Source organism: Coptis chinensis, chromosome 7 (genome assembly GCF_015680905.1).
Source record: "Coptis chinensis isolate HL-2020 chromosome 7, ASM1568090v1, whole genome shotgun sequence".
Classification (NCBI taxonomy): domain Eukaryota; kingdom Viridiplantae; phylum Streptophyta; class Magnoliopsida; order Ranunculales; family Ranunculaceae; genus Coptis; species Coptis chinensis.
The window spans coordinates 22,883,381-22,896,850 of NC_141462.1; the positions used below are offsets into that span (position 1 = coordinate 22,883,381).

At 36.3% G+C, this 13,470-nt stretch overlaps 1 long non-coding RNA gene across 1 annotated transcript; it reads left to right on the plus strand.

The window, feature by feature from the left end:
- Nucleotides 1–762: 762 nt before the first annotated feature.
- LOC147486666 (uncharacterized) lies at nt 763–4,062 on the plus strand. Its single transcript, XR_015202071.1, has 4 exons — nt 763–894; nt 1,087–2,348; nt 2,481–2,604; nt 3,734–4,062. It is a non-coding gene; the product is annotated as an uncharacterized LOC147486666 (long non-coding RNA).
- Nucleotides 4,063–13,470: the final 9,408 nt, after the last annotated feature.

The window sequence follows — 13,470 nt, forward strand, 5'->3', positions numbered from 1 at the left end:
GATAGTAAGTGCACTACAACAAAAGGGGTCTGTTGCAGCGCACTCTTTTGCCACGCCTAAAATTTGTTGCAAAAAACCATCTTTTACAACACCATTTGGCGTTGCTAAAGATCATCCATCTTAATAGAATTTTCAATTTGGAAAATACCTAGAGCGACACCTTGTGCGTTGCAAAAATGTGCACTTAAATTTAAAAAGATAATTAAATTGAAAATATTTGTTGTTGGCAACGACTGTGGTGCTGCTATAAATTAAATCCCTATTGCGACCGACCGGGCATTGCCATTTGGTGTAGTCCCTTTGTTTGCGACCTTCGGGTGTTGCTAATTGGCTTTGGTTTGGGCCGGACATATAGTTTTTGGCTGAAAATATTTTTCAGCCCGCTAGAGTTTTCATGTTCCCGCTTCCAAATTCCTCAAAAATTAGAAAATAAAATTAGAAAGAACAAAAAAAACCCTAGATTCCATTCTCCCTCTTCTATCTCAACCAAAACTTCTTTCCTCCATCTCCATTACACGTCCTCTTTCTTTCCACATCTCGCAATCTTATCTCTCCCAATCTCGCTTCATTCCTTCAACGAGCTCGTAAACGAAGCTTTCATACACAATATCTAATTTAGATTAACTAACATTCACATACACCATCAGATCTACCTTCCACTAGATTCTACTCACTTTTCTATACGTTTTCATATTCATTTCACTTAATTTCATCTTCATTTCGTCTTTAAAAGTTCAAATTTTAATCTTTACTTATTTTATTTCAGATTTTAAGAGTGTGTTTAAGGGCTGGATTGATGAAAATTTGCTAACTGCTACCAAGCCTGGGACCGGTATTGTTATTGCTGTTAAAAGGCTTAACCAAGAAGGGTTCCAGGGACACAAAGAATGGTTGGTAAGAACCGCTTACTCTGCTTCTATGACGTATTCATGTTTAGCAATGCATGTGAGTTTAGAAGCTGGATGCAATGATTGATGATGGACCAAACTGGCATCCTACTATAATTTTAACAAAATTTTCTCATAGTAGCTTTTTGAGGGTGTTTGTGTTTTGGAAGTTTACTCAATATTTGTCATCCCTTTGCAGGCGGAAGTTAATTATTTGGGATAGTTCTACCATCCTAATCTTGTCAGGTTGGTGGGATATTGCTTAGAGGATGAACACCGCCTACTAGTCTATGAGTTCATGCCTAGAGGGAGCTTGGAGAATCATCTCTTCCGGAGTAGGTTACCGCGTTGTCACATTTTGATATTCCCAGTTTATATGCTTCATAAATGTATCAGCATATGCTCTGCTCCTTTGCATGTGTGTTATTTCTTGGAGATGGGCATTGTTTTTTTTTTAGTCAGGCATAACAGTTTCATTTACATAGAGAATGCCCATTCCCATAATAACCAGATTCATGGCCAAAGCTCAAATCAGAACACCACATAGTCAATACTTAATATTTCTGAAAGAAACGGCAAAGATTTTCTTAAGCACTAGTGTCACAATGTAGTCTGATTAAGTAGAATGAATACTAAAGATAGGACATATTAGTGTTTTCGCAGCATCATTACTAGGCTTTCTGGAAAAGGATTGAAAACACTTTGCACCATTACTTCCAAGGATCGAAAGAGAAGCGGCGGGGAGGTCATTCCATTGATACCAATCCCAACCAAATAAGACTTGTTAGGCTCCAGATTTTGAGGAGTTTGTAGAGGATCCTTCAAAGACGACGCGCAAAAATGGTGACATAATGATATGGCTTTGGTTCTTCCGAGAAAGACGTTGTTAGTAACTGTTAAGAACTCAATTTTCTGAATGTCTAACCCAGTTTCTTCCTTCACCTCTCTTCTTTGCCACGATCCTCAAAGTTTCTCCGAATTCCGGTGACCACCGGGAAGAGCAAAGGTGGAGTGACCAATGGAAGAAAGTCTTTCCCTAAGAGTACACTTTTTCCTTTTAACAAGAACGCCACTAACGCTTACTCTTGGAACAAGATCCCGGCTATTCTTTGCTGCGGTTGCTAGTGTTCTTGTTCTCCATTCCACTTTCTTCAAAGATCAACCAAACCACCATTCCCTTTACTTGCTTTTTATGTTCTTTCATATAAAAAGGAGTGCAACTCGACCAATGCACTCTGGACAAAATGGTCCAAAACAAACCGCAATCGGATGGGCATTGTTTATATGGCATTAATATCCAATTTCTTGTGAATGCGGGGGTTCTTATTTCCAACCATTATCCTGGAACCTTCGTATGAAGGTTGCACTTGGGGCTGCGAAGGGGCTTGCATTTCTTCACAGTGCTTTGAAACAAAAGTTATATATTAGGATTTTAAAACTTCTAATATACTTTTGGATTCGGTATGTGGCTTTAATGCATAATTTATTTGTACAGTCATACATTTCTCCCTCTCTCTGTCGCACACACACAAACACATGAGACACACACAATCTCCTATTAACTTCTAAACTTTTTATAATTTTCATTCACAGAACTACAATGCAAAGCTTTCTGATTTTGGGCTGGCCAAGGATGGACCAACTGGTGATAAGAGCCATGTCTCTACTAGGGTAATGGGGACATATGGATATGCTGCTCCTGAGTATCTTGCTATAGGTATATTGAATGGCTCACATGTCTCTGTTTACCTATTTTAAATATCCATGTGCAACTTCTTGCAAATGATCCCAGTCCATCATCCATGTCCGGTTCTCGAGGCACATTCCTCCATTCTTTTTGGTTGGTCCGAAATATATTAAAACTTATATTCAACACCCTCTTCATCCAACACAAATCCAATTCTTCCATGACTATGATTTTGACATGGCTAATCTATCGAAGCACCATCTGTATCACTGTATATGTGGCTGAACCAGCATAACGCTCCTTTGGAATACCCATTGACAACTTTATTGGGATTTCATGTCATTTAGTTATGTCTTGTCTCTATGTTCTTCATATTTTTACACATTAATACTTGTTTTATTATATATTTTTGTTTTCATCTGTATTAGTTTTCCGTACTTCTTAATAAAGGACAGAATCCTTTTTTTACTAGATATAGTTCACATAGGATATCTTGCTAATTGAAGTGGTGAGTGGCTTGTTTTGTTTTTTTTTGTTTATTGTTTCGTGCAGATTGTTTGGGTACTTGAGAGTATTAGCACTTTGTTTAAGTTTTTGATTAATTGGGTGTGTAAAGTTTGAGTTTCTATCGATTTTGTTGTGATTCAGTAAAGATTTCATGTCAGATGAACTGAAATATTGAATTTTTATACCAACCAAAAAAAAAATATTGAATTTTTATTCATTATTTCAATTAATTGTTTCTGTCTATCATAATTGAACTTGAAGATTGGGTTTCTTTTTGCTATTTATTAACAAGTTTTAAGGTTGTGAAGTTATGAACTGTCTATCATATTGTTTCTTGTTTATTTTAAGTTTTGCTATTTTTGCTATTTTAAGGTTGCTATTTATTAACAAGTTTGGCATTTACATGTACAATTTAGTTCAAAATCCATTAGCTTTTGGCTATTTTTGTCTTCTTATTTGATCTGTACTTTCATGAATATGATCGAGTTATAACTTTGATAAGTTCTTTTTAAGCTTTTGGCCATAGGCACCAATTTACGCATATAGGAGGTGCATAGTTTCACATGCATTGCCAACTTGTGTATATTAGGTTTATTAATGTTTCTAATAAATTTACTAAATTGATTTTTTTTTTTTTAATTTGTTGTGCCAGATTGGTCAATTGGTTGCCAGAAGTAGTAGAATCAAGAAGAAGCTCCGAGTGGATGCTGCTCAAATTAGCATGTTATAGACATTATTTGTGAAATTTTAGTTTTGAATAATTCGTTTAAATTTAGTTGAATGTTGTTAAGATTATGTGAGATGATATTTTTTCACAAAAATAGTTATGTGAATTCTTTAAGATCTTTTGTATTGAATGATTTAGTAATGAAATTCATTTTGTTATGATTTGTGGTGAATTGTTATAGGGTTACTGTGTTCTATAAAATTTGTTTTGGGCAGGATTATGTAAATGAAAATGTACAGGTATATGTATGAATTGCACCATTTGTAATGCTAAATGCGTCCCAAATAAAGCATGTGTTTTTTTGGAATTTATATCATTCGTAACAATTTTGGTGTAGCTAAAAGATTTGATTCTACCGTAACGTAGACACCTTTTGCTTGGTGTGTCGCTAAATTTATGGATGTCTGTTGCCACGCCAAATGTACAGCTAAAAATTCAAACTTTTCGCAACGAAAATAGTGTAGCAAAAGGTTGCCTTTTGTGACGCCTAGTTGTGCAGCTAAAGGTATCACTTTTGCAACGCCAGCTTAGTTGTTACAAGCTCTCTTTTACGACGCCAAGCGCTGCAAATAGTCTGAAATAAATTTGTAATTAATTTAAATTTTCATAAATGAAGTAGCAACGGAATTAGTGTATTAGCAGCGCCCATAGGTGTCGCAACAAACTAGGAACATTTGCCACGCCACTTTTGGCGTTGCATTTGAGTATTTGAAACGCACTTTTTAGCCACGCCTTTGCAATGCCATCTAGTACGTTGCGACAGATCTTTTGCCACGCTCAAAGGCATCTTTAGCGATGGGGTATGGCGCTGCTAAAAATATGTTCTGTTGTAGTGGTGGCAGATGTGTTTGATCAACTTCGGCTTCCTTGTGTGTCATTGAGATTGTAAGGTAAAGTATGCCCACTGCACACTGGAGTAGCAAAACTTGAGTGGAAAAATCAGAGTGATTTTTGTCTTGACTTTATGTGAGAACCTACTTAAGGACGCTTATTCCAAAGTTTCGAAACGGACTGCTTCGCATTTCATAGCATTACTCATTGTATATATGTTTATTAAGTAGATGATTGATTATTATGCATATATTAGCTTAGGTTTCGACATGATTATTCCGTATTCATTGCTAGTGAGATGTATAGATAATTGGGACATAAATAAGGAAACAATAGTTTTATTTCTTAGTCGTTTGTAGTATAGATGAAGTTTGTGAGTACCTTCATCAAAAACTCTCACGAGGTTATAACTTCGTCCACTAGGGAATTCCTAGTGGTTTAAGGCCTTGTTGCATATGGTCAATGCAATCGCACTCAAATAAACGAGTAGATAGAACTCCATTTTTGGTCACTTATTCTAATTTCTCATCTTTGCTTGAGGACAAGCAAAATGCTGTTTGGGGTGGTTTGATAAGAGCCCAAAACTGTAGTTTTAACCCCTTAACCATCATACTTTTAGACCAATTATGTGAGTAATAATTAAGAGTTAATACTGATTACGTGTTTTTATGCATTTCAGGCTTCAAAGTCCATTATGTGCACAAATGTGCCACTTTAGCGAGATAAAGGAGCAAAGGTCGGTTGCTAAGGAGTTCTGTGAATAAAGGCCAAGATTCAAGGAGACAAAGCCTTTGTAAAGCCTGGTCAAAAGCTGAAAAGTCAACACGGCGTAAACAAAATTGCACAAGTCGTGAGAACTTTCGAAAGCCGTATCTTTGGACTCAGACCTCGGAATTGGGAGTATCTTATGTCAAAACGACCGGCTCGGAAAGCTTTCCAATGGTCCAAGCCTTGACCCAATTAGAGGAGCAAAAGTGGATGAAATATCTGTCGAAGCCAACTGCAGCTGAAAAGCCCATTTTGGACTAAAGAAATTGGATTTTGGGCCCGATTTTCCGGCCCAAAACATGGCTCCAAGCCCATGCACGATTTTTGGATATGAAAGTATAAAAACAAAAGTTTGACTCTTTGGTAGGGAGGGAGGTTAGGTAGTTAAATTAGGTTAGGTAGAAAGTAGCCATTAGAGATTAGTTTTTAGATCCAGATCTAGTTTTACATTAATTGATTAGTTTATTTCTTGAGTATTGAATCATTGTTTTTATTGTTCATTAGATTAATAAGTAGTTGTTATTCATTCAATCATATCTTGTTCTTATTGTTCTATTAGATTTATAAAGTTAATTACTTATTCCATAATGACATGTTCTTATTATTGTTATTGTGTTGGGAATGGTAGTATAGAAATTTCACATCAAATCATTACTCTCACCATTGTTCCTTTTGGGTTTGATTAGTTGAATTCAATTTAAGTCTAGACAGTTAAGAGTGGAACGAATCCTTACTCATTATATTGCATTATTATGTTTTGAGTGTAAGAAGAATTGATTTAAGAACGGTAGAATTACGTATTAGTGTTGTTAACATTAATATTTAGGATTCTACTATTTTTACGGTTATCGCCAATGACGTCCCTTCAGAGCTTGAACAGCTCCCTAACCTATGTACCACCACAACCCAACATCCATCCCTAAACCTTGACATCAACCACACATCAAAACTGTATACTAGTTTAACCCATTTACTGGACGCTACTTTCTTTGGGCTTTAGCCGCCATTAACGGGCCCATAAAGCTTTGATAGTTCCATTTCAATATCCGAGTTTCATGACAGTTTAACAAGTTTTAACAATGACAATTTAACAAGTTTTAACAACGACAAGACGAACAATAATGACAGAAGAATGAGCAGAAAACATGATCGGAAACCTTGAACAGTAAAGTTATACGTGAAATAGAAAAACTAATCTACTTACCTTAATTAAAAGCTCCACGAATCCTTCCTAGTTTGAATCGTTGCACTCCAACTCTCTAGCAAACGAGCCCCCTCCATTTTATTTTATTTTTATCCCAAAAACCCTATTCTAGAAAAATATGAATATATACCTGGGTTTGAAACCTAAGCCCAACACAGACTCGAGCCCAGAAATCAGGCCCACATATCCCAAATCCAATCCAAGAGATTTTAAATAAATAAAAATAAATAAATTAATAAATAAATAAATAAATACTGATTATAAATACGGGCGTTACACTTACAATGTGAACAAAATTTGGGCATCTTTTTGACTTCCACTTTTTGCCAGGATTGGATGTCAGAATCCTCTACTTCCACCCAGATTCTCTCAGGTACCGGCTTCGATAGATCCATGTCACAAAGGACTATGGCATATAACCCATTAGTTCTATTTGCAGTGGTATCATCGATTTGTAATGGTCTACCCACCGTTTTGCCCAAAGCCATTAGAGTTTTGACCTTCCAATACTCCATGCTTAGCCCAGGAATTTAACCCATACTAAAGCATTAGATTAAGTTTGTTTGTTGATAGAAAAATTTGGGCTCCATTTGTTGAGGCGCAACACCTGTTTGTCAAAAAGCCAAGAGCCTTGTCCCCAAACGAGATTGAAATCATCCTTATATGAAAATTTAAACATTAAGTAGCCTCTTCCTAAGGATGTGATTTTTACCTCCCCTTTAGTTGGCCATTTTTGTGAAACTAGCTCACGAACTCTGTCAAACTTCAGGAGTTGAAGATCGATTCTGCCCACCAATGCAAACTTGCAGTAGTCCAAGCCTTTATGAACTTCTGCTTTAGGTAGCTTGATGGTTGGAAACTCACCATGCCAACCTGGTGTAGGTAGAGTTGCGCTATCAATATCTCTACCCACCTTGGGTTGAGCTGCCATAGCATAAGACTGTGTAGTCTGAGCTGGTTGTTGAACATTTTCCTCTCTTGAAGGAATATCCCTAGAGTAGCGACATTGATGCCTGCCTTCCCCAAATCCAAATGGTGTAGACGCCATCAAATAGATCTCAAGGCACATACGAATTGGTACTTGTTTGCTTCCACTAATGAACTCTCACTGTGAAGGAGGATTTTACCAAAAGTAGAAGGAAACATGTAAGGGTTTTGGATAAGAAGTTTCTACCTAATATATTATGCTGTTTAAGGAAAGAGAATAGAGCACAGGATCATAAATGCAACCTAAGTTATCTCGCTGCAAGTCACCCCTAAACTGGTCCCCATTCTAATATCTAGTTTGATTTTCGTGATTTTTTTAGATTAAGAAGTACTTGATTGTAAGAGTTTCAGTACGTACAAAATTAAAGTTGTGTATTTTAATTTTTAAGTGAGTGGCATGTATATATCTTTACTATATAAAAAAATGTGGGGGCGAGGAATAGTGATTCTACGTCACGCCCATGGACATTTTCCTCAATTTTTTTTAAAGAGGAAAATTTTATTAATAATGATAACGAGTTTTACAAATAATTAAGACAAGCGTGCAACAAGTTATGCCACAAGTCCTTTCTGAATGACAAATCCTATCCTCATAAATACAAAATCGTTAGAACCAACTATCATTACGTTACTGTCCATAACTTTCTGCAACCTCTTAAGGAGCTCAATAGACCGTTGTGCCAAGAAACAAAAATGTCGAAACTGAACAGAGTGAAACAATGCTGGTTAGCCATAAAAATCTCTCGCCTCAAAGACTCCATTCCCAAGCCCTACCAACGAAGATGCTCTAGTTACATCAACATACGCATACTTCTCCTCAAATTGTCTAATTTAACCCTAGCTCCAAATTCACTGATCTTGGAGGATATATGATGAAATTAAAGAACAAATAGAGGATACATTATGAAATTAAAGAATAGTTTAGAAAAAGATGATGAAATTGAAGAAGGTAGATGGAAAATGGAGATTATCATTCATCATAAACTTCATCTTCGTCATCACCATCGATCAATTTCACCTTAACAGCCACCACTGTTGCTCCATCTTAACAGCCACCATTGTTATGTTAAAACCCTAACTATAAACTCTTAAACTCATATGGATGGACAATGATAATATCTAAAATCTGACGATCAAGACGTGTTCCAATTGTTTTTAATACCTTGCAAATTTAGATACTGCTGTTGGAATTCTGAATGGAAATGAAATTTATATTTTTCAACCTTTTAGAATTCTGCTAATTTTGAAATTTGTAACTATATGCATACTGATAAACGCATAAATCCACGTTTTGGTTTTATACTTAAGTCCGTGGTCCACAGTCCGAAGTCCGAAGACCAAAGTCCAAAGTCCGTATAGTCATCCGTTTAGTCAAGTTACCTTACTCACGTGGGTTTGGTAGGATAGGTCGAGTAAGGGATCGTCCAAACCTTAGGGCTCGGCAAGGTTCACAACTGGAATTACAACTTTTTGTGAGTAAGATTTTAGGTTTCTTAGTTGGTTTAATTAAATAAACGGTAATGTAAATAATGTAAATTACTAACGGTGATTTCGATGTAAATAAACAAAGATAGAGAAACAGGGAGAGGGTTAATCATACTCATGCAAGAATCATTTTTTTAATAGTTTATATTACCACATCACTACATCTCTAATTCGTCTCGAGTTCATAGACAAACCCGAGACGACGTCGAGTATTGATTCCTAGCGAAATGCCCACATCTCTGAGTCGCATTGCACTAGCATAAGGAGTTGAACTAATATTTCATCTCTGGAATATCATTTCAGCTCTTGGTTCGATTCTACATCAGCTGGACAAATTGGAGAGCTGTCTGACACCATAAAGTGGCGCGCGAGATATTTTGGGTCTCTCCCGAGACTGTTATGGAGTATCAACACTCCAAATTTGTACAGTCCCAGTCATTTTGGAACCGGATGTCTAATCTACACCTAATTCCTAAGCAGTGATTCTAGAACATTAAAGTGTCAATCCGGATTCTCACACGAGCAGCATAACCCTCCCCCTGAGGGTGGGGGATTAGCTCATGGTCATTGAAGGAATAATTAAACTTGCTGTATACATTAAATAAATAAATACAGGACAGGAATTAAACTTGAAAAGAAATGACTTTTATTAAGAAGAAATAACTTACAGTATTTAAATTGCTGGAAGAGAAAATGACGGAATGTAAAGTGCTGGAATGAAAGCTAACTAACTATTGAGCGGAAGCTAAAGCATAAAAATGCTGAAGGAGGAATATCGAAGACTCCCTTTACATATATATAGGCTGGTCTCTCGTGAAGCCTTTAAATTGGTTTTGTCTTTTTGTTAATTTGAGACATTCAAAATTTTGGAATACAAAGTTTTGTCTCAAACTTGTTTCCTTTCATTTTTGTCTTGTTGCTCCATATCAAACCAAACATTAAGTTTTGTTTTGTCTTTCATTTTGTGAGGTGGCACAAAATTGGGACTATCACTTGCCACCTGCCTATGCTGACTCGTCATGCCTTTGGGCCTGTAGAGTGGGTCCACATGGTATGTCTAGTGGCGGCGCCAATTTTGGCATTTTTACAACTTTTTGTCTTTGCGTAGAGTTTGTCGCCTTGGTCGCTCTGGCAGTTCACTAGCTAACGTCGGCATCCAGATTTATCATATATGAGCTTCGGAAGTTTGCAGCTTCTTTATATGTGGACCCGTTCTGCACTGGTTTTGTTCCTTTGGAAACTTCGGCTCTAGTCAGGCTTTGTTAGGCTTCACTGGGCTGAGTGGGAGGACTTCAAATATTCCAGTATTCCCGTACTTCTATGCATGTTTTATCATTATATTCATGTTAACTGCGGAAACCTGTAAAAGTACGAAAATATAATTATTACATGATTATTAAACACATAATTGATCAAAATGTTATGTCTCTCGGGGTTTAATATTACAGTTTTGTGTTCTTATCACATACCACGCTCATTGAGTGTGCATGTTTGCTAGTGCAATATATGATTGCGTAGTAAGAATCCCAAAGCAAAAGTTATATGTTTTTAGTTACCAAAAAAAAAGTTTGTGTGTTTTTAGTTACAAAAAAAAAAAAGCATAAAAAGAAAGGACAATCCTATAACCATAAAAGGGAAGTAGGAACAACGATTGACTTGATTCGAGTATGGCAAAAAGACTTGATACGTAGGCAACTCTTCTCCCAAGGAAGAGTGCAACCACTTTTTCATTATCACGACCTTAGTTTATACGTAAAGTTTTATTTTTTTACATTGGCGTCGTTTGCGGTTCAATTTTTTGGAGAAATCTTAATATCCAATTTTGATTTTTTGTTCCAAGCTCATGAAGCGTGGTAATTGAAGAGAAAAGCAACCAAATTTCACAAAACTTCATCATCAATGAAATAAACATTCGGAAAGGAATGACCTATCAAGACGTTGAATGCCATCGTAAAATGCTAAAACCATCAAGTCGCTTGCAATCCTTAAATGAGATAAGTATACAATTTATCTTGAAGATAGATCTTGAGTGACCTACCGACATAGAGATTGTTGGGTTTGTGGAACCATCGAGCTTTGCTCCGATGTCTGACCATGTTGCCTTCAATATGTTTTTCAACTTGGAGAAGAGAGCGTGCATGCGCTTGACTATAGCTAAAACCAAGGGGTGCATGCGCTGAAACTACTGGAGGTTGGACACGAAGACGGCGCGCCCGCACTCCACCTTTCCGAAATTTTGACAGTTTAAATTTCGGCCCAAAGTCTATTTTCTCACCTTTTTCTATGTATACCTATATAAAGGTGTAGCGCCCCAATTTTCCAGACAATCGAATATTTAGATAAAAGAGCTTGATTCAATTATTCAACCGTCTGATAAACCAAGACGTGAGCAGGTTTGACTCACACGAGTCCAAACTAGAACTAAAATATAAACAACCTCTTTGAACATTGCGTTCAAAGAAATTTCAACAGAATTTCCTCTGCATTTCCAACATTTCATAAATTTACAACCTGTCTTAACCTGAAAATCACATAATATACATTACAAGAATACTGAGTATTCGCCACGGCCATTAACCGTGGCTAAAGATTTTTTGCCACAGTCAAAAGCCGTTACGCGACCGTAGCCAATGTGCATGTGGCTAACCCTTTGCCACGGCTAATGGCTGTGGCCAAAGCTTGCCTTTTTCCCACGGTTTTGAACTGTCCCAAGAGCCGTGGTAAATAATCCTTTTGCTACAGTTGATGCCCGTGGCTAATCCTTACATGAACCATGGGTATTTATTTTTTGCTGAGTGTATTGTTTGACCACGGTTTAAGGCTGTGGCAAATGTTTTAAATTATTTAAAAAATAATTGGTCCCACACTTTTTTATGACACTTGCTGTTCATACAACAATCTAAGCAAACCCACTGGAACAATAATTCTCAACAATTAAACATGGGTTTCATACACAATATGTATTGTACATAAACATTGTACATATCATTGAACCCATCAACAATCGAAACTTGAATAAAGAACAAATATAAGAAATTGGAAATATACTATTAAGAATAACTCTCAAAAAATATGAAAACTTCACCATAAATGGCACCTAAACTCGTTGGACTATGTTCCCAGCCATATATACACAATGCATCAACTACTTCTGATCAAAATCTACATATTTTGGTTCACTTCTCTGTACCTCATCATGTATCCTGCCTTAGAGAGTAGGCTTTGAAAATATATCTACAGCCATATAAAAGCAAACATTAGAACTTGAACTACATATATTCTCATAGAAAATTGTGTGATATAGCAATTCAAATACAAGGAAAAATCACTAACCATTACATGTTGTAACCATTGCCAAAGTCATAATTGTAATCAGTCGTTGACACCAACTTCAATTCTTTGCTCAACTTATATTTCAAACGGCCTGGGTGAGTAAATCTAAATGAGATATAATAAAAGCCAAAATCATGGAATATGAAAACTGTAAAAGCCAACCTTATTTATAGTTTCAGTTGAGAGAGAGGAAATGAATGTGCAGAATTCAATCCAAGTTCTGTTACAATACCATACTAGCAGGTATCGTTCAAAGGTACATACTCTTCATCTTATATTTCACCTAGGCAGTTACAACATCAACCAAGGTATGGTATTGCCTTTGGTGAGTTCTCATTTGAATTAGGGGGATATCTAATAGACCTGACTTGCTCTCATATGTTCACTTGCAATTTACTAGAAAGGTTAGTTCTAGTAGTAAGTTAACTATACTAACATCATTATAACTAACCTAAGAATGAATGAAAATTCCCAAACACATGCATCATACTATAATGCAAACCATTGTACCTATTTGCTTTTTCGGATTCCTAGGTGTAAATGTGAGCTTCAGGCAACATTAGTGTCAAGGTTCCACCAAACTTAACACAGCCACAAGAGATATCATGTATTTGGAAAATACATAACTCATCCGAATTGCTTCACATCAAGAGAATACAACACCACTAATGTACTACTAAGCATAAAAAAATACATATGCACCACTGAATATGCACAATTGAAAATTCAGAACGAAGAAAAACAATTTAGGTGCTCCTTATCAATCTAACTGCACCAAACCAAATTGAGTGTTTGGTTTTCATTGTTTTTCTTACTTGTAGTGCATGGCTCCGGTACAAGTTGTATTCCGATTTACAGAAGCACATGCTTTAGACCAGATTCCTTGGCTAGTATTATTAGCTGCACTAAAAGATCCCGTAACAATTTGAATTCATCCCACACACAAGAGCAAAGGATCAAAAGAAAGCTCATTGGCTGCTAAGGTGTTGAATCATATTCATCAAACAAAATAGCAACAGTCAATACATTTCTATGATTTCTATTAAGTCCATAG